Source organism: Mus musculus, chromosome 12 (genome assembly GCF_000001635.26).
Source record: "Mus musculus strain C57BL/6J chromosome 12, GRCm38.p6 C57BL/6J".
NCBI lineage: Eukaryota > Metazoa > Chordata > Mammalia > Rodentia > Muridae > Mus > Mus musculus.
The window spans coordinates 63,398,688-63,420,207 of record NC_000078.6 but is presented as its reverse complement, the minus strand read 5'-3'; positions in this window follow the sequence as shown (position 1 = coordinate 63,420,207).

Here is a 21,520-nt window from a genome sequence, read left to right as displayed (position 1 = left end):
CCCCAGCCTACAAATTATTGTTAAGATGAGTTATGCAGTGATGTAGATAGACCTGATAGAATGCTGACTTGCAGTTTTCAGTCTTTATTAACTGTTGTGACTTTAATTTTTTAAATTTTAAAAAATTTAATCTTTAATCTTATTTTACGGTCCAGACTTTATTCCCTTCTTTCTCCACCCTCTGACTATTCTACATCCCATACCTCCTCTCCTCTCCTTGTCTCCAAGAAGATGCCCCCACCCCTTACCCTAACCCCACCTGACCACCCATTCCCTGGGGCCTGAAGTCTTTTTGGGGTTAGGTAATTTCCTCTGACTGAGTCCTGGCAGTCCTCTGCTGTATATGTGTTGGGGTCCTCATATCAGCTGGTGTATACTGCCCGAGAACTTTTGGTGTTCCTTCTGGTCTCTCCCGCTAACTTGTATCTGGTAGTTGCTGCAGATTCAAAACAGGTCAATTTCCCCAGTATCCTTCCTTTCCTACTACCTGTGATCTGTGGTAGGCAAGAAGGAATGATAAAATATTTAGGAACCATCATTTAAAATAAGGTTTAAAGGTGAAGATGACAGACCCACAAGCTTTGCACACCTAGTTCTATTAAGCAAGCCAAGCACAAGCCTCCTTCACTGTCCTTTTTATACCCTCCTAACATCACGTGTCCTCCACTGGTCTTACCTCAGGAGGTGTCTTGTCTCAGCACATGTTTTGCCTCAGCACATGTGTATCTTTCTCAGCTGACATCACTCTGCTAATGAGCCTGAGTCTGTGGTAGAGGCAAGAAACTTCAGCACACCTCCAGAAAAAAAGTGATGCATTTCTCTCTATATTTCTCTCTCCAACTAATGGAGCTCAACAGCACAACTTAAGGCAGATCAATACTTGTGTGTCCCTAGCAAAGAATCTTTCACTGTGTGTCCTTTCACATGCTTGCATTACCAGAGCATCCTTTTTCCTGTGACTGCTTCAGTTAAAAGTTCATTCACCAGTCTGCCTTAGTCTTTCACCTGTATCCACTTTAGGAAAACACTCCTTCATGCGTTTGCCCCAGCAAGACACCATCTAACATGACTGAATTTCTAAAAAATTGCTAAATTTCTACTTCAAATTGTTTGTAAATATACAGTGTCATTGTCAACCATGTTCATGCTAATTTTATGTTAAATAATATAATTTAGTAGTCAATAAGAAATTAGTATATTTTAGCATACTTTTCTATAAATATATAAACCTCATCTAAATTAAACAGTTTAAGTTTATGTTTTATATATAAAGTATCAAATATTACACATTTAAAATACAGGCATTATGCATTCATATATATGGATTAGACATTTTCTTAACTTTAAGTAGAATAAAGCAGGACCAATGTTGCTTAGTATAAATATGGGAAAAATAAATTTTCCTTAAACTCAATGCTCCTATATAAGCATCATTCTCTCTGGGACATAATGGTGGTATTTATCAGCATTTGGTATTTACATTAAATATGATTTTGAAAATATCAGAATAAACAATATATTTTGGACTTAGATCAATTCTGGTGAATTTTGAATTTATTACTTTAGTGTCCCTAGTATCCACTATAGTAGCAAGCAGTCGTAAAGATTTCCATTAAAAGGAGGTGTAGTAAGAAAATATGTCATCCTCTTTTCATCCTATCTATAATAACAAGGCTCTTAAAGATTCAGGAGTGCTTCTATACAATGTAATCACTAGTAGCAACTCCTCTTAGCACACAGAAGGATTTAAACCTAAGCAACGTCCCCTAGCTTGTCCATCACATCATGGCGCCCCGTTCAGAATGATGTGTGTTGAACTGAATGAGGTGCCATCACGTAGGAAATGACCATGTAATAAGTAAGGCAATTTCTTTCTCCTTTTATTTTATTTTTAAATAATTGAAGTCACCTTTTTTTTTTCTGTAATCCATTCTTTTAGTGTGAGGATTAAAAAGTTTTTCTTTTGTTCACCTGCATAAAAGCAGTTGTTATGCACATTTATAGAAAGTGCCAGAGAGAAAATGGAATACTTTAGTGCCGCAGACATATTCACACTCTGGAGACAGCTATCAATGATTGCTTACATGAACACCTCTTTAAGAAACAGAAACACCTAGAAAGAATGATATACAGATTTATTTCAGTCATATATTAATATTATAACTTATGTCTGCTATATACTGCTTCTCATAATGAATTCTAAATAGACTTAAATTTAAATTCCAAAAGAATATGTGTATCCCTATACATAAAACAAATCAAATTCATCTAAGGATCATTATGATATATGGTATATATATTTGTCATTTGGAAAATGTTTATTATGTCAAATTATGTTAAAATGTGTAGACCCTCACCCAAGTCTATGATCAGATCAGCATGCTCTGAGCATCGGGGAATAATTTAAGATACTTAACACTACAAGTTACTGACCTCTGTTCTTTATGTTAAAACTACTTCTAAATTTTGATACCTAATTAACTGATAATATAATATATATTCCTAGCTTCTTAGAAATAGCACACAATTATTAATCTCCAAATCTATACTTTGCGTTTTTAAAATTATGTGTTACACATGATCAAATTTTGTATGATAAAATAATTCAGAAGTTTTTGCTTTTACGCATCCCTTCTGAAAACATGCTGCCATCAGTGTGATCTTTCACTTTAAAAGAAAAAAGTTGTTTCAAATGCAAGAAATGGACAACTATATGAAATTAAACAAATTTGACAAATTAGAACCAACACTTAAGGATTTTGAAAATATTAAAAAGAAAGTAGGTGAAATTAAAATTTTAGTATAATACACTTATAAAACAATATTTAAAATAATATTTCTGGGATGATAGTTATTCAGATATTGTAAAATCGTGTCAGATTAAAGATATAGGCATAGTAATTCACATTTTTGAAAAATGTGAGTTATATATGCTTCTTCAGTTTTCAAATTGCTTCAGCTGAGAAGAAAAAGTAAGGAAACTGAAATTATGTTTAAGTTATATATATATATCAGATCAGAGAAAAGCAGAATGAATCATTTGTTTGATACCTCATGAAAAGGTCAAGGAAAGTAAAAGTTTATATTTAGTTTTTAGATCATTCTCTTTTCAAAGAGAGTATCTCTCTTTTAGTATTCTCTTTTCCTGAGAGTATCTCTCAGCATACTGCTGACAGATGCCATAGAAGGACAGAATACCTGGGGAGCTACTGTGGATGGTTTTTCTCACAGCTTCCTTTACCCAGGCATGGCATCACCCACTCTGTGAATACCCATTTCAGGAAATCGTGCTCCAAGGGCACACTAGAGTTTACCTTCAGATTTTCAAGGCTAAAAAGCTATTGTTTCTGAATGGAAACCAATAGTGGCAGGAAATATTTTTCAGTTTGTATTTTCTTCTGAGTTTCATTACTGTCTTTTTATTTCTCTTTTGAATCCAAGTATAATCCTTTCTATAAGATATACAAATAAGTCAAAATGAAAATGCAAAGGAATATTTTATAAGGTTATGAAAGGCAGATTTCTTTTAGTGGTCTAGTCTGATACGAAGAGGAGGTTCATTGATGAAGGATGAGGATGTGGATATAAGCAGGTATTTAGAATGTTTTTACATATTGTGCTGATTTAGTAACGTGACCATTGTAGGTTTGCTACAGATGACGGATCATTAAAGGAAGCCTCAGCCAACAAAAATGCTGAATGCCTGGGTCCAGCTTTGCCAATGGCTAGGCCCTGCAGAGGAGAGCATGGAGGAGTAAGTCAGGCTCCTGCATCAAGGGGAATCTTGTAGCCTGTGTATTTGGCATTCTGGGTGCTTCTTTATTTATACAGAAATCTTGACGAAGAGAAATAAATGCTGGTATGCAAGAGAGTTTAGAGGGAAGAAAGAGGAAGGAGGAAATGATATACAAATCTTTTATATATTTTTTTATTACGTATTTTCCTCAATTATATTTCCAATGCTATCCCAAAAGTCCCCCATACCCTACCCCCCACTTCCCTAACCACCCATTCCCCCTTTTTGGCCCTGGCGTTCCCTGTACTGGGGCATATAAAGTTTGTGTGTCCAATGGGCCTCTCTTTGCAGTGATGGCCAACTAGGCCATCTTTTGATACATATGCAGCTAGAGTCCAGAGCTCTGGGGTACTGGTTGTTCCACCTATAGGGTGACAGGTCCCTTTAGATCCTTGGGTACTTTCTCTAGCTCCTCCATTGGGAGCCCTGTGATCCATCAAATAGCTGACTGTGAGCATCCACTTCTGTGTTTGCTAGGCCCTGGCATAGTCTCACATGAGACAGCTATATCTGGGTCCTTTCAGCAAAATCTTGCTAGTATATGCAATAGTGTCAGCGTTTGGAAGCTGATTATGGGGTGGATCCCTGGATATGGCAGTCTCTAGATGGTCCATCCTTTCGTCAGAGCTCCAAACTTTGTCTCTGTAATTCCTTCCATGGGTGTTTTGTTCCTAATTCTAAGAAGGGGCACAGTGTCCACACTTCAGTCTTCATTCTTATTGAGTTTCATGCATTTAGCAAATTGTATCTTATATCTTGGGTATCCTAAGTTTTGGGCTAATATCCATTTATCAGTGAGTACATATTGTGTGAGTTCCTTTGTGATTGTGTTACCTGACTCAGGATGATGCCCTCCAGGTCCATCCTTTGGCTAGGAATTTCATAAATTCATTCTTTTTAATAGCTGAGTAGCACTACATTGTGTAAATGTACCCCTTTTTCTGTATCCATTCTTCTGTTGAGGGGCATCTGGGTTCTTTCCAGCTTCTGGCTATTATAAATAAGGCTGCTATGAACATAGAGGAACATGTGTCCTTCTTACCAGTTGGGACATCTTCTGGATACATTCCCAGGAGAGGTATTGCTAGATCCTCCATTAGTACTATGTCCAATTTTCTAAGGAACCGCCAGACTGATTTCCAGAGTGGTTTTACAAGTTTACAATCCCACCAACAATGGAGGAGTGTTCCTCTTTCTCCACATCCACGCCAGCATCTGCTGTCACCTGAATTTTTGATCTTAGCCATTCTGAGTTGTGTGAGGTGGAATCTCAGGGTTGTTTTGATTTGCAATTCCCTGATGATTAAGGATGTTGAATATTTTTTCAGATGCTTCTCTGCCATTCAATATTCCTCAGTTGAGAATTCTTTGTTTAGCTCTGTACTCCATTTTTAATGGAGTTATTTGAATTTCTGGAGTCCAGCTTCTTGAGCTCTTTTTTTTTTCCATTTTTTATTAGGTATTTAGCTCATTTACATTTCCAATGCTATACCAAAAGTCCCCCATACCCACCCACCCCCAATCCCCTACTCCCCCTTTTTGGCCCTGGCATTCCCCTGTACTGGGGCATATAAAGTTTGCGTGTCCAATGGGCCTCTCTTTCCAGTGATGGCCAACTAGGCCATCTTTTGATACATATGCAGCTAGAGTCAAGAGCTCCGGGGTACTGGTTAGTTCATAATGTTGTTCCACCTATAGGGTTGCAGATCCCTTTAGCTCCTTTGCTACTTTCTCTAGCTCCTCCATTGGGAGCCCTGTGATCCATCCATTAGCTGACTGTGAGCATCCACTTCTGTGTTTGCTAGGCCCCGGCATAGTCTCACAAGAGACAGCTACATCTGGGTCCTTTCGATAAAATCTTGCTAGTGTATGCAATGGTGTCAGCGTTTGGATGCTGATTATGGGGTGGATACCTGGATATGGCAGTCTCTACATGGACCATCCTTTCATCTCAGCTCCAAACTTTGTCTCTGTAACGCCTTCCAAGGGTGTTTTGTTCCCATTTCTAAGGAGGGGCATAGTGTCCACACTTCAGTCTTCATTTTTCTTGAGTTTCATGTGTTTAGGAAATTGTATCTTATATCTTGGATATCCTAGGTTTTGGGCTAATATCCACTTATCAGTGAGTACATGTTGTGTGAGTTCCTTTGTGAATGTGTTACCTCACTCAGGATGATGCCCTCCAGGTCCATCCATTTGGCTAGGAATTTCATAAATTCATTATTTTTAATAGCTGAGTAGTACTCCATTGTGTAGATGTACCACATTTTCTGTATCCATTCCTCTGTTGAGGGGCATCTGGGTTCTTTCCAGCTTCTGGCTATTATGAATAAGGCTGCTATGAACATAGTGGAGCATGTGTCCTTCTTACCAGTTGGGGCATCTTCTGGATATATGCCCAGGAGAGGTATTGCTGGATCCTCTGGTAGTACTATGTCCAATTTTCTGAGGAACCGCCAAACTGATTTCCAGAGTGGTTGTACAAGCCTACAATCCCACCAACAATGGAGAAGTGTTCCTCTTTCTCCACATCCACGCCAGCATCTGCTGTCACCTGAATTTTTGAACTTAGCCATTCTGACTGGTGTGAGGTGGAATCTCAGGGTTGTTTTGATTTGCATTTCCCTGATGATTAAGGATGTTGAACATTTATTCAGGTGTTTCTCTGCCATTCGGTATTCCTCAGGTGAGAATTCTTTGTTCAGTTCTGAGCCCCATTTTTTAATGGGGTTATTTGATTTTCTGAAGTCCACCTTCTTGAGTTCTTTATATGTGTTGGATATTAGTCCCCTATCTGAATTAGGATAGGTAAAGATCCTTTCCCAATCTGTTGGTGGTCTTTTTGTCTTATTGACGGTGTCTTTTGCCTTGCAGAAACTTTGGAGTTTCATTAGGTCCCATTTGTCAATTCTAGATCTTACAGCACAAGCCATTGCTTTTCTGTTCAGGAATTTTTCCCCTGTGCCCATATCTTCAAGGCTTTTCCCCACTTTCTCCTCTATAAGTTTCAGTGTCTCTGGTTTTATGTGAAGTTCCTTGATCCACTTAGATTTGACCTTAGTACAAGGAGATAGGAATGGATCAATTTGTATTCTTCTACATGATAACAACCAGTTGGGCCAGCACCATTTGTTGAAAATGCTGTCTTTCTTCCATTCGATGGATTTAGCTCCCTTGTCGAAAATCCAGTGACCATATGTGTGTGGGTTCATCTCTGGGTCTTCAGTTCTATTCCATTGGTCTACTTGTCTGTCACTATACCAGTACCATGCAGTTTTTATCACAATTGCTCTGTAGTAAAGCTTTAGGTCAGGCATGGTGATTCCACCAGAGGTTCTTTTGTCCTTGAGAAGAGTTTTTGCTGTCCTAGGTTTTTTGTTATTCCAGATGAATTTGCAGATTACTCTTTCTAATTTGTTGAAAAATTGAGTTGGAATTTTGATGGAGATTACATTGAATCTGTAGATTGCTTTTGGAAAGATAGCCATTTATCAATGTTGATCCTGCCAATTCATGAGCATGGGAGATCTTTCCATCTCCTGAGATCTTCTTTAATTTCTTTCTTCAGAGACTTGAATTTTTTATCATACAGATCTTTCACTTCCGTAGTTAGAGTCACGCCAAGATATTTTATATTATTTGTGACTATAGACAAGGGTCTTGTTTCCCTAATTTCTTTCTCAGCCTGTTTATCCTTTGTGTAAAGAAAGGCCATTGACTTGTTTGAGTTAATTTTATATCCAGCTACTTCACGGAAGGTGTTTATCAGGTTTAGGAGTTCTCTAGTGGAATTTTTAGGGTCACTTATATATATACTATCATATTATCTGCAAAAGTGATATTTTGACTTTATCTTTTCCAATTTTTATCCCCTTGATCTCCTTTTGTTGTCTAATTCCTCTAGCTAGGATTTCAAGTACAATGTTGAAAAGGTATGGAGAGAGGGGACAGCCTTGTCTTGTCCTTGATTTTAGTGGGATTGCTACAAGCTTCTCACCATTTACTTTGATGTTGGCTACTGGTTTGCTGTAGATTGCTTTTATCATGTTTAGGTATGGGCCTTGAATTCCTGATCTTTCCAAGACTTATATCATGAATGACTGTTGGATTTTGTCAAATGCTTTTTCCTCATCTAACGAGATGATCATTTGTTTTTTGTCATTGAGTTTGTTTATATACTGGAGTACATTGATGGATTTTCGTATATTAAACCATCCCTGCATCCCTGGAATAAAACCTACTTGGTCAGGATGGATGATTGCTTTAATGTGTTCTTGGATTCGGTTAGCGAGAATTTTTTGAGGATTTTTGCATCTATATTCATTAGGGAAATTGGTCTGAAATTCTCTATCTTTGTTGGATCTTCCTGTGGTTTAGGTATCCAAGTAATTGTGGCTTCATAGAATGAGTTGGGTAGAATTCCTTCTACTTCTATTGTATGGAATAGTTTGTGCAGAACTGGAATTAGATCTTCTTTGAAGGTCTGATAGAACTCTGCACTAAACCCATCTGGTCTTGGGCTTTATTGGCTGGGAGACTATTAATAACTGCTTCTATTTCTATAGGGGATATAGGACTGTTTAGATTGTTAACTTGATCCTGATTTAACTTTGGTACCTGGTACCTGTCTAGAAATTTGTCCATTTGATCCAGGTTTTCCAGTTTTGTTGAGTATAGCCTTTTGTAGAAGGATCTGATGGTGTTTTGGATTTCTTCATGATCTGTTGTTATGTTTCCCTTTTCATTTCTGATTTTGTTAATTAGGATGTTGTCCCTGTGCCCTCTAGTGAGTCTAGCTAATGGTTTATCTATCTTGTTGATTTTCTCAAAGAACCAACTCTGCGTTTGGTTAATTCTTTGAATATTTCTTCTAGTTTCCACTTGGTTGATTTCACCCCTGAATTTGATTATTTCCTGCCATCTACTCTTCTTGGGTGAATGTTCTTCCTTTTTCTCTAGAGATTTTAGATGTGTTGTCAAGCTGCTAGTGTGTGCTGTCTCCCGTTTCTTCTTGGAGGCACTCAGAGCTATGAGTTTCCCTCTTAGAAATGCTTTCACTGTGTCCCATAGGTTTGGGTATGTTGTGGCTTCATTTTCATTAAATTCTAAAGTCTTTAATTTCTTTCTTTATTCCTTCCTTGACCAAGTAATCATTGAGAAGAGTGTTGTTCATTTTTCACGTGAATGTTGGCATACCATTATTTATGTTGTTATTGAAGATCCGCCTTAGTCCATGTTGGTCTGATAGGATGCATGGGACAATTTCAATATTTTTGCATCTGTTGAGGCCTGTTTTGTGACCAATTATAGGGTCAATTTTGGAGAATGTCCCATGAGATGCTAAGAAGAAGGTATATCCTTTTGTTTTAGGAGAAATTGTTCTGTAGTTATCTGTTAAGTCCATTTTTTTTCATAACTTCTGTTAGTTTCACTGTGTCCCTGTTTAGGTTCTGTTTCCACGATCTGTCCATTGATGAAAGTGGTGTGTTGAAGTCTCCCATTATTATTGTGTGAGGTGCAATGTGTGCTTTGAGCTTTACTAAAGTGTCTTTAATGAATGTGGCTGCCCTTGCATTTGGAGCATAATATTCAGAATTGAGAGTTCCTCTTGGAGGATTTTACCTTTGATGAGTATGAAGTGTCCCTCCTTGTCTTTTTTGATAACTTTGTGTTGGAAGTCGATTTTATTCAATATTAGAATGGCTACTCCAGCTTGTTTCTTCATACCATTTGCTTGGAGAATTGTTTTCCAGCCTTTCACTCTGAGGTAGTGTCTGTCTTTTTCCCTGAGGTGGGTTTCCTGTAAGCAGCAGAATGTTGGGTCCTGTTTGTGTAGCCAGTCTGGTAGTCTCTGTCTTTTTATTAGGGAGTTGAGTCCATTGATATTAAGAGATATTAAAGAAAAGTAATTGTTGCTTCCTTTTATTTTTGTTTTTAGAGTTGGCATTCTGTTCTTGTGGCTGTCTCCTTTTTGGTTTGTTGAGGGATTACTTTCTTGCTTTTTCTAGGGTGTGATTTCTGTCCTTGTATTGGTTTTTTTTTTTTTTTTTTTTTTCTGTTATTATCCTTTGAAGGGCTGGATTCGTGGAAAGATAATGTGTGAATTTGGTTTTGTTGTGGAATACTTTGGTTTCTCCATCTATGGTAATTGAGAGATTGGCCGTTTATAGTAGCCTGGGCTGACATTTGTGTTCTCTTAGTGTCTGTATAACATCCGTCCAGGATCTTCTGGGTTTCATAGTCTCTGGTGAAAAGTCTGATGTAATTCTGATAGGCCTGCCTTTATATGTTACTTGACCTTTCTCCCTCACTGCTTTTAATATTCTCTCTTTATTTAGTGCATTTTTTGTTCTGATTATTTTGTGTTATGAGGAATTTCTTTTCTGGTCCAGTCTATTTGGAGTTCTGTAGGCTTCTTGTATGTTCATGGGCATCTCTTTCTTTAGGCTTTGGAAGTTTTCTTCTATAATTTTGTTGAAGATATTTGCTGGCCCTTTAAGTTGAAAATCTTCATTCTCATCAACTCCTATTATCTGTATGTTTGGTCTTCTCATTGTGTCCTATATTTCCTGGATGTTTTGAGTTAGGATCCTGTTGTGTTTTATATTTTCTTTGATTGTTGTGTCTATGTTCTCTATGGAATCTTCTGCACCTGAGATTCTCTCTTCCATCTCTTGTATTCTGTTGCTGATGCTCCCACCTATGTTTCCAGATTTCTTTCCTAGGGTTTCTATCTCTAGCATTGCCTCATTTTGGGTTTTCTTTATTGTGTCTACTTCCCTTTTTTAGTTCTAGTATGGCTTTGTTCATTTCCATCACCTGTTTGGAATTGTTTTCCTGTTTTTCTTTAAGGACTTCTACCTGTTTGATTTTGTTTTCCTGTTTTTCTTTAAGGACTTGTAACTCTTTAGCAGTGTTCTCCTATATTTCTTTAATTGAGTTATTAAAGTCGTTTTTGATGTCCACTACCATCATTATGAGATAAGCTTTTAAATCTGTGTCTAGCTTTTCGCTTGTGTTGGGGTGCCCAGGACTAGATGGGGTGGGAGTGCTGTGTTCTGTTGATGGTGAGTGGTCTTGATTTCTGTTAGTACGATTCTTGCGTTTGCCTTTTGCCATCTGGTAATCTCTGGAGCTAATTGTTATAGTTGTCTCTGGTTAGAGCTTGTTCCTCAGGTGATTCTGTTAGCCTCTATCAGCAGACCTGGGGGACTAGCTCTCTCCTCTGAGTTTCAGTTGTCAGAGAACTCTCTGCAGGCAAGCTCTCCTCTTACAGGAAAGGTGCAATCATATCTGGCCTTAGGACCTCCCTCCTTGCCGAAGATGAAGGCCAAAACAGGACCAGTCCCGAAGCTGAGTTGCTTTGGCCTGTCCCAGAAGCTGTTAGCTTCTGTATTCTACACTCTCACCTGTGCAGAATAATCTTGGAGGAGTCCTGGAACCAAGATGTCTGCAGCCGATGCTCAGGCCAAGCCCTACCAGCTCGGGTGGAACCCTATCCCCCGGCCAGGAAGTGGCCAGCTGCCTGGGGCCCGAAAAGGGGGATGCCTTAAAAGCTCTGTGTTTCCTGCCTATCCCAGAAGCTTTTAGCTTCTGTATTCCGTACTCTCACCTGTGCAGAATACATCGGCAGGGTCCCGGAACCAAGATGTCTGCTGCTGATGATCAGGCCGATATACAAATCTTAATAAACAAACTAAATTAACTGTTATATGTTTATAAAAGTTGCTTACTCTTAATCCAGAATGCATCCCCACGATGTAAATGTTTACCGTGGAATAAGTTACCAGCTCTTCTGTATCTACAGCACCAAAAGCACTAGCCCAGAAGATTGTCAATATTCTTGTTATGAAAGAATGTGTTCAATACCTTCAAATACTGTTCACATTGTTTAATGTTTTTACTTTCACAGAAGTTATGAATAAGGCAAATAAAATGTTTATCTTATATGCACAATTAACTATATAAATCAGATATTCTTGTTTAGAAACATAATTGTTTCTTTTCTTAACTTGTGTGAAATATAGTAAAATGTTTACAGCAGTGGCTCTTTACTTGTGTGTCTTGACTCCTATGGGAGTCTAATGACCCTTTCACAGGGGGTATCTGAAGACCATAAGAAAACACAAATTTTCATAGCAATTGGTAACAGTAGCAAAGTTACAGTTACAAATTAGCAATGAAGTAATTTTATGGTTAGGGGTCACCACAACAGGAGAAACTATATTAAAAGTTCACAGCATTAAGAAGATTAAGAACCACTGGTTTATAGGATATTAACTGTGACTGGTACCACTTTAAAAGGAGCAGTGTCAAGGAAAACATCTGCTTCCAAATGAGGAAGACAAATGAAATGCCACAGTGTTTCCATTTCTGTTGCATGAACAGAAACTATGATATGTTGTGACCAACTACCATAGTAATCCTTCTCATTCCAATCCTGCACATACTCCTTAGGATAACTTGCACATTTTCAGTAAACATTGGGGGACCCGTATCCTCCTATAGTTTTATTCTGATTTAAATAAGAACATAAGTACAGGATGTGAAGAAGCCTCCTGGATTTTTTTTCTTGAAAACTTTTTATTTTACAGAGGAAAAAAATCAATCTTAATTTCTAAACTAGATAACCTATTAATGACTTGTTAGTAGAAGGACTTTCAAATGTTCGATAAAGTCATTTCAGTATGTATATGGTCAGGGAGTAAAGGAGAAAGCATCCTCAGAATACAAACAAGGAGAGAAAGCAGGCTCATGTGTAAAAGCTGTGCTCATTACCAACTGGGCTCTGACATTTTAGTGAATGTATACAACCAATAGCCATCTGCTTAATGCAAGCAATACAGTTGACACCTTAAACATCTACCATTTCCTTAGAGGATAATTGGCAATGTCTGTTGTCAGTTTGGTTGCCATACAACTATACAACTAAGTAACTATACAACTGAACATTGGAATTTATTTCTTCTATCTAATTGCTAGTCCCTTCCTCATACAAATGGACTTTGCTTTCATTTTCCAAATAAATGAACTTATAAGATATTTGTCCTTTCATACTTTACTTATTTCACTTAGTATTATCATCAAAGGTGGTGCAGATAGTATTTATTTTCTTTGTATACAAGTGATATTCCACTCCGAGTATACACAATAGAGTAGACTTTTCATCTATTGATGAACATTTAGATGATTTATGTTGGCTACTAGAAATAGTAGTGCAATAAATGTGGGAGTATTGATCCTGCTTCTAGGCTGACAAAATCCATTGAATATACTATTAGGGCTATAGGACCCTGTGGTAAATAATTCTGTTTTTACTGTTATGACATATGCACTGAGTTAAAACGGTATTAGTAGAATATTCCTTCCTTCTCTTTATCCTCCTTCTTTTGTCATGCAGAAATTTTGGACTATTATACAATCCCATTTGTAAGCTTTCACTCCTATCTTCTGTGCTTAAGTGTTTATGTGATTAAAAAACAAACAAACAAACAAACCCCTACCTCTTAGACCAGTGATTTTAAAGTACTTCCTTTATGTTGTCTTTTAGTAGTTTAATAGATTTGGGTGTTACATAAGCCTTTGCAAACTATACAAGGAAGCATACTATTGAACTCAGATAAGTTCCCTGCTGTAGTTTAACAATTTTCGGTAAACAGAGTATTCTCTAGAAGTAGAAAACAATACAGTTACTGGGCATTTAATGAAATCTGCTATTGAATTAGTATTCTGATCACATGTATATACAAGTTCATGAAGTGATGTCTATTAATGATAATTTCCTGTATAGTTTTCAAATTGACAGTGAACTACATTGCTTAAGGATAGTTCAGACTTCTAATCTCACTGTATTCTGTAGTGCTATTCTCATAAATTAGCCCAACTGAATAGTCATGGGTGTCATCACAGTATTGTTTATAAACTGAGGTGGTGGTTGGTACATTGGTAACCAAGAACAAATTACTCTGTTTACGTGCCAATTTTCTTGTCAGTGAAGTTTCATTAACTAATTTTCGTAGTCAACATTTTATATATTGAACTTTAACTAAGAAAATAATTATGTAACTGGGTAGTATCTTTCATTGCGAGTATGTGTTTTGGAGAAATAAGCAAAACCAAAATGTGGTTATACAAGCATATACAAAGATTAGAAAAAGGTTGAAGAATAGAGTAAGAACAGCCTAGCTGGTTAATGAAGAGTGTTGTAATTGTAATTAAAAAGAAGTGGAAGTCAATTTAAATTAAAATGCAGTGGAACTGAGGATTGACTTTGAAAGATCTATCACCAGCTCCATTAGTTCTGTTTATAATGTCACAAGACAAAGAGTGACAGCACTTTAACTTATTAACAGCACCTACTTTGCAGGTGTCAATTGACAGTGGTTGTCTTTCTTTCAAAGTGCTAGCTTCTTCTGGAAGAAAGAAAGCCCCCAAATAGAGGAAAGAGATGTAATAAAATTTATATTAAAAGACTGTTTTTGAACTTACACGAAATTGTTAATAAATATTGAGTACAATGTTTAAATTGAAATTAATAAATAAAAATGTGAATAAACAGACACATACATACTACCTTTTCCTAGTGTATGGTGGGTAATTTTTTTTTCATCCTCAAATGTGTTTGTCCTCAAAGTTATTCTTTTAGTCATAGGTTGCTGTGGTTGTTCTTAGTTGATCATGGCTGTCATATATATATATATATACACAAGGCAGGCTTAAAACTATTCTGATAGCTAGAATATAAACACATTAACCATCATGCCATTAAAATATTATATTATGTTTCAATGTTTTACGTGTATGTTTACTTCTATGTGTGTGCAAAATGTTTGCAAGTTTTCTGAAGCCAGAAGATGGCATTGGAACCCATGAACCTGGAATTCACTGATGGTTGCGAATTGACCTGTATGAGTGTAATAAGCCAAATATGAGTTTTCTGGAAGACTAGCAAGTGCTCTTAACTGCTGTGCCGTCTCTCCAGGTCCCACAGTGCATATTTACAATTGTGATTGCACAGTTATTCCTGGACTAGTTATTGTTAAACTTCTGAGACTTACTTTCAGGCTCCCATGCATCCAGTTTCTTTAAAAAACAAACACACACACACACACACACACACACACACACACACACACACACACAAACAATAAAACACAGCACTTTCTGTATATGAAAAATTAATTCCAGAAAATAGAACTCTTTTATAGAGACCTAAAGTTACATATTTATGAAAATGTAGTTGAAAAGCACTACTGAAACCATGTTTCTTATGAAAAAACAAAACAAAACAAAACAAAACAAAACAAAACAAAGCAAACAAAAAACCCAATGTATTTCATTGATTTGGAGATAATCTACTCTTTGTATCACAAAACTTTCAGAAACTCTTACGTTTTGGTAGTAGTATTAATTATGCTCTAAACTTAAAATTTAAATTTGATGTTTTTTGTGGCATCCTGTGGACCCTTAAAAGGATTTAAAAACCCAAATATCAGTGTCAATTTCCAGGATATTTATGTCTACTACTTTAAACAATGTTAATACATGTTTCTTCTCATGTTTAAAAGATCTTGTTATTCCTTGCCTGTCATTTTAAACTTAGCATTTTATGTTATTTTGTCTTTGTCTCATCATTTCTAAGCTCTGCAGTATTTTAGGAAAGCTGTGCTTGTCTTTATTAAAAGTTTTGCTTGACAAAATTCATGGAGTTTATTTTTCTCAGTTACTGAAACTGTGATTATTTTCTTAACTCTCAATTGATTTCCTCTTCACACTGATGTTTGAAGCCTGGATAGTTATATAGTTACATATGAAGGAGAGACATAGGACAAACCTTAATTGATTAGTGTTAAATGAGGAATTCCAAGCAGACAGAATCATGCAATATAGAAATACTGCTGTCTACCTAAATTTTCACATGAGGAAGAGTTCTACTTAGAAAAATGATATTTTATTTGATTCTTAGTCTACCTTTATAATCTATATACAAGGAGTTAAAAGTATCAAATATCCATGAGCTCCTACATTCCTTTTATATCTTTTCAATCTCTCATCACAATAAAAATGTGCAGCCACACAATTGGGATCCAATGTCCAGGTTTGTTTGGTTAGTCGTTTGCACTCTTGAAGTGACATTGTGATGATGGTACCCACAATGATTTTTTTGCATTGTTCTATTTTATATAGTATATCAAAACATAAAAGCAGTGCTCATTAATGATATCTGTGCTAGAATTTAATATGTTTTATTTTGTGAAAAAATTTCCAAATCTCTTCTAGAGTTTTTAAGTGTAAAATATCCTGTCATTTACTGTCATGTAGTCTTAATCTTTGTTTCTTCCTAGTCTTAATATTTTTCTTGGTTCTACAGGCTTTAAATTTTCATTTTGGAGGTCAAAAAATAAAGTTGATATGAGGACCATTCAACTGCAGGCAAAATATTCTGGTTTTCCCCTTGGGAGGTTGGGGTTAACTTAACATTTTTCTTTCTTTTCTCTCTTCTCCTCTCCTCCCCTCCCCTCCCCTCCCCTCCCTCCCCTCCCCTCTCCCCCCCTTTTCTTTTCTTTTATTGGATATTTTATTTATTCACATTTTAAATGCTATTCCCTTTCCTGATTTCCCTTCCAGAAAACCCCTATTACATCCTCCTTTCTTCTGCTTCTATGAGGGTGCTTCCCCACCCACCCACCCACTTCTGCCTTCCCATCCTGGCAATCCCCTATACTATGGTATCAGTTCTTCGCAGAAATAAGGGCCTCTCCTCCCACTGATGTCCCACAAGCCCATCCACTGCTAAATACTCAACTGGAGTCATGGGTCCCTCCATGTGTACACTTTGGTTGGTGGTTTAGTTCCTGGGATATCTGGGGTGGGGTTAGGGGGTTCTGGATAGTTGATATTGTTTTTCCTATGGGTTGCAAACCTCTTCAGCGCCTTCTCCGTTGTTGATCCCTCGCAAGGTCCAATAGTTGGCTGTGAGCATCTGCCTCTGTTTTTGCCAGGCTCTGGCAGAGCCTCTCAGGAGACAGCTATATCAGGCTTCTATCAGCAAGAACTTCATGGCATCCTTAATGGTGCATGGGTTTGTTGGCTGTATATGGGATGAATCCCCAAGTGGGGCAGTCTATGGATGGCCTTTCTTCACTTTCTGCTCCACACTTTATCTCCATAGTTCCTCCTGTGAATATTTTTTCCATCTTGTACGAAGTACTAAATTATCCACCCTTTTGCCTTTCTTCTTGACTTCATGAGATCTGTGAATTGTATCTTGGATTTTCCAAGCTTTTGGGCTAATATCCACTTATCAGTGAGTATATACCATGTGTGTTCTCTTGTGACTGGGTTATCTCACTCAGGATGTTTTCTAGCTCCATCCATTTGCCTAAGAACTTCATGAATTTGTTGTTTTTAATAACTGAGAAGTACTCCATTGGATAAATGTACTACATTTTCTGTATTCAGTCTCTGTTGAGGATATCTGGGTTGTTTCCAGCTTCTGGTTATTACAAATGTGGCTGCTATGAACATACGTCCACTTCAGCCAGATTTTCCAGTTGTGTTGAGGATAGGCTTTTGTAATAGGATCTGATAATTTTTTGAAATTCCTCAGTTTCTTTTATAACTCCCTTTTCATTTCTGATTTTGTTAATTTGGATACTGTCTCTGTGCCCTCTGGTTAGTCTGGCTAAGGGTTTATCTATCTTGTTGATTTTCTCAAAGAACAGGCTCCTTGTTTGATTGATTGTTTGTATAGTACTTTTTGTTTCTACTTGGTTGATTTCAGCCCTGAGTTTGATTATTTCCTGCCATCTATTCCACTTGGGTGTATTTGCTCCTTTTTGTTCTAAAGCCTTCAGATGTGCTCTCAAGCTGCTAGTGTATGCTCACTCCAGTTTCTTTTTGGAGATACTCAGAGCTTTGAGTTTTCCCCTTAGGACTGTTTTCATTGTGTTCCCTAAGTTTGGCTATGCTGTGGCTACATTGTCACTGAATTCTAAAATGTCTTTAATTTCTTTCTTTAGTTCTTCATGACCAAGTAATCACTGAGCAGAGAATTGTTCAGCTTCCATGTGTATGTGGCCTTTTTTTTTTTTTTTTTAGACCAGCCTTTGTCTTTGATTATCTGATAGGATGCACAGGATTATTTCAATCTTCTTCTATCTCCTGAGAACTGTTTTTGACTGATTATATGGTCAATTTTGAAGAAGGTACCATTAGGTACTGAGAAGAAAGTATATATTTTTCTTTTAGGATGAAATGTTCTATAGATATCTGTCAAATACATTTGGTTTATAACTTCTGTTAGTTTCACTGTGTCTCTATTTAGTTTCTATTTCCATAATCTGTTCCTTGATGACAGTAGGGTGTTGAAGTCTCCTATTATTCTGTGATGTGTAATGTGTGCTTTGAGCTTTAGTTAAATTTCTTTTATGAATGTGGGTGTACTTGTATTTGGAGCATAGATGTTCAGAGTTGATAGTTCATCTTGGCAGATTTTTCCTTTGACCAGTATGAAGTGTCCTTCCTTATCATTTTTGATAACTTTAGGTTGAAAGTAGACTTTATTTGATATTTGAATGGCTACTTAAGCTTGTTTCTTGGCACCATTTGCTTGGCAAATTGTTTTCCAAGCTTTTACTCTGAGGTAGTGTCTGTCTTTGTCACTTTGGTGGGTTTCCTGTATGCAGCAAAATGTTGTGTCCTGTTTCTAAATCCAGTCTGTTATTCTATGTCTTTTTATTGGGTAATTGAATCCATTGATGTTAAGAACTATTAAGGAAAAGTGATTGTTTCTTCCTGTTATTTTTATTGTTAGAGGTGGAAATATGTGACTATCTTCTCTTTTGGTTTCTTAAAAGAAGATTAAAATTTGATTATTTTCTGTCTTTTTCTTGAATTGTACTTTCCTCCTTTGTGTTGGAGTTTTCTATTTACTATCCTTTTTAGGGCTGAATGTGTGAAAAGTTACTGCCAATTTGTTTTTGTCATGGAATATCTTGGTTTCTCCATCTATAGTAATTGAGAGTTTTACTGGGTATAGTAGAGTGGGCTGGCATTTTCCATTAGGGTAGTATGACATCTTCGCAGGATCTTCTGGCTTTTATTGTCTCTGGTGAGAAGCCTGTTGTAATTCTGATAGGTCTGCCTTTATATGTCTCTCTCTCTCTCTCTCTCTCTCTCTCTCTCTCTCTCTCTCTCTCTCTCTCTCTCTCTCTCTTTTGTGCATTTGGTATTTTGGTTATTATGTGATGGGAGAAATTTCTTTTATGGTCCAATCTATTTGGAGTTCTGTAAGCTTCTTGTATGTTCATGGGCATCACATTCTTTAGGTTATGGAAGTTTTCTTCTATAATTTTGTTGAAGATATTTACTGGTCCTTTAATTTGTTACTCTTCACTCTCTTCTATACATATTATCCTTAGGTTTGTCTTCTCATTGTGTCCTGGATTTCCTGGATGTTTTATGTTAGGAGCTTTTTACATTTTACCTTTTCTTTGACAGTTGTGTCAAAGTTTTCTATGGTATTTTCTGCACATGAGATTCTCTATTCTATCTTTGTATTTTGTTGGAAATGGTTGCATCTATGACTCCTGATCTTTTTCATAGGTTTTCTATCTTTAGAGTTGTCTCCCTTTGTGATTTCTTTATTGTTTCTATTTCCATGTTTAGATCCTGGATGACTTTATTCAATTCCTTCTTCTGTTTGCTTGTGTTTTCCTATAATTCTTTAAGGGATTTTTTATGTTTCCTCTTTAAAGGCGTCTGTTTACCTGTGTTCTCCTGTATTTCTTTAAGCGAGTTATTTATGTTCTTCTTAATGTCCTCTATTAGCATCATGAAATGTGATTTTAAATTCAATTCTTGCTTTCAAGTGTGTTGGGGTATCTGGGACTTGCTGTCATGGGAAAACTGGTTCTGATGATGCCAAGTAGCCTTGGCTTCTGCTGCTTATGTTCTTTTTTTTTTTTTTTTTTTTTTGAATTTTTTTTTATTAGGTATTTAGCTCATTTACATTTCCAATGCTATACCAAAAGTCCCCCTTACCCACCCACCCCCATTCCCCTACCCACCCACTCCCCCCCTTTGGCCCTGGCGTTCCCCTGTACCGGGGCACACAAAGTCTGCGTGTCCAATGGGCCTCTCTTTCCAGTGATGGCCGACTAGGCCATCTTTTGATACATATGCAGCTAGAGTCAAGAGCTCAGGGGTACTGGTTAGTTCATAATGTTGTTCCACCTATAGGGTTGAAGATCCCTTTAGCTCCTTGGGTACTTTCTCTAGCTCCTCCATTGGGAGCCCTGTGATCCATCCATTAGCTGACTGTGAGCATCCACTTCTGTGTTTGCTAGGCCCCGGCATAGTCTCACAAGAGACAGCTACATCTGGGTCCTTTCAGTAAAATCTTGCTAGTGTATGCAATGGTGTCAGCATTTGGAAGCTGATTATGGGGTGGATCCCTGGATATGGCAGTCTCTACATGGTCCATCCTTTCATCTCAGCTCCATACTTTGTTTCTGTAACTCCTTCCATGGGTGTTTTGTTCCCACTTCTAAGGAGGGGCATAGTGTCCACACTTCAGTCTTCATTTTTCTTGAGATTCATGTGTTTAGGAAATTGTATCTTATATCGTGGGTATCCTAGGTTTTGGGCTAGTATCCACTTATCAGTGAGTACATATTGTGTGAGTTCCTTTGTGATTGTGTTACCTCACTCAGGATGATGCTCTCCAGGTCCATCCATTTGGCTAGGAATTTCATAAATTCATTCTTTTTAATAGCTGAGTAGTACTCCATTGTGTAGATGTACCACATTTTCTGTATCCATTCCTCTGTTGAGGGGCATCTGGGTTCTTTCCAGTTTCTGGCTATTATAAATAAGGCTGCTATGAACATAGTGGAGCATGTGTCCTTCTTACCAGTTGGGGCTTCTTCTGGATATATGCCCAGGAGAGGTATTGCTGGATCCTCCGGTAGTACTATGTCCAATTTTCTGAGGAACCGCCAGACTGATTTCCAGAGTGGTTGTACAAGCCTGCAATCCCACCAACAATGGAGGAGTGTTCCTCTTTCTCCACATCCTCGCCAGCATCTGCTGTCACCTGAATTTTTGATCTTAGCCATTCTCACTGGTGTGAGGTGGAATCTCAGGGTTGTTTTGATTTGCATTTCCCTGATGATTAAGGATGTTGAACATTTTTTCAGGTGCTTCTCTGCCATTCGGTATTCCTCAGGTGAGAATTCTTTGTTCAGTTCTGAGCCCCATTTTTTAAGGGGGTTATTTAATTTTCTGAGGTCCACCTTCTTGAGTTCTTTATATATGTTGGATATTAGTCCCCTATCTGATTTAGGATAGGTAAAGATCCTTTCCCAGTCTGTTGGTGGTCTTTTTGTCTTATAGACAGTGTCTTTTGCCTTGCAGAAACTTTGGAGTTTCATTAGGTCCCATTTGTCAATTCTCGATCTTACAGCACAAGCCATTGCTGTTCTGTTCAGGAATTTTTCCACTGTGCCCATATCTTCAAGGCTTTTCCCCACTTTCTCCTCTATAAGTTTCAGTGTCTCTGGTTTTATGTGAAGTTCCTTGATCCACTTAGATTTGACCTTAGTACAAGGAGATAAGTATGGATCGATTCGCATTCTTCTACATGATAACAACCAGTTGTGCCAGCACCAATTGTTGAAAATGCTGTCTTTCTTCCACTGGATGGTTTTGGCTCCCTTGTCG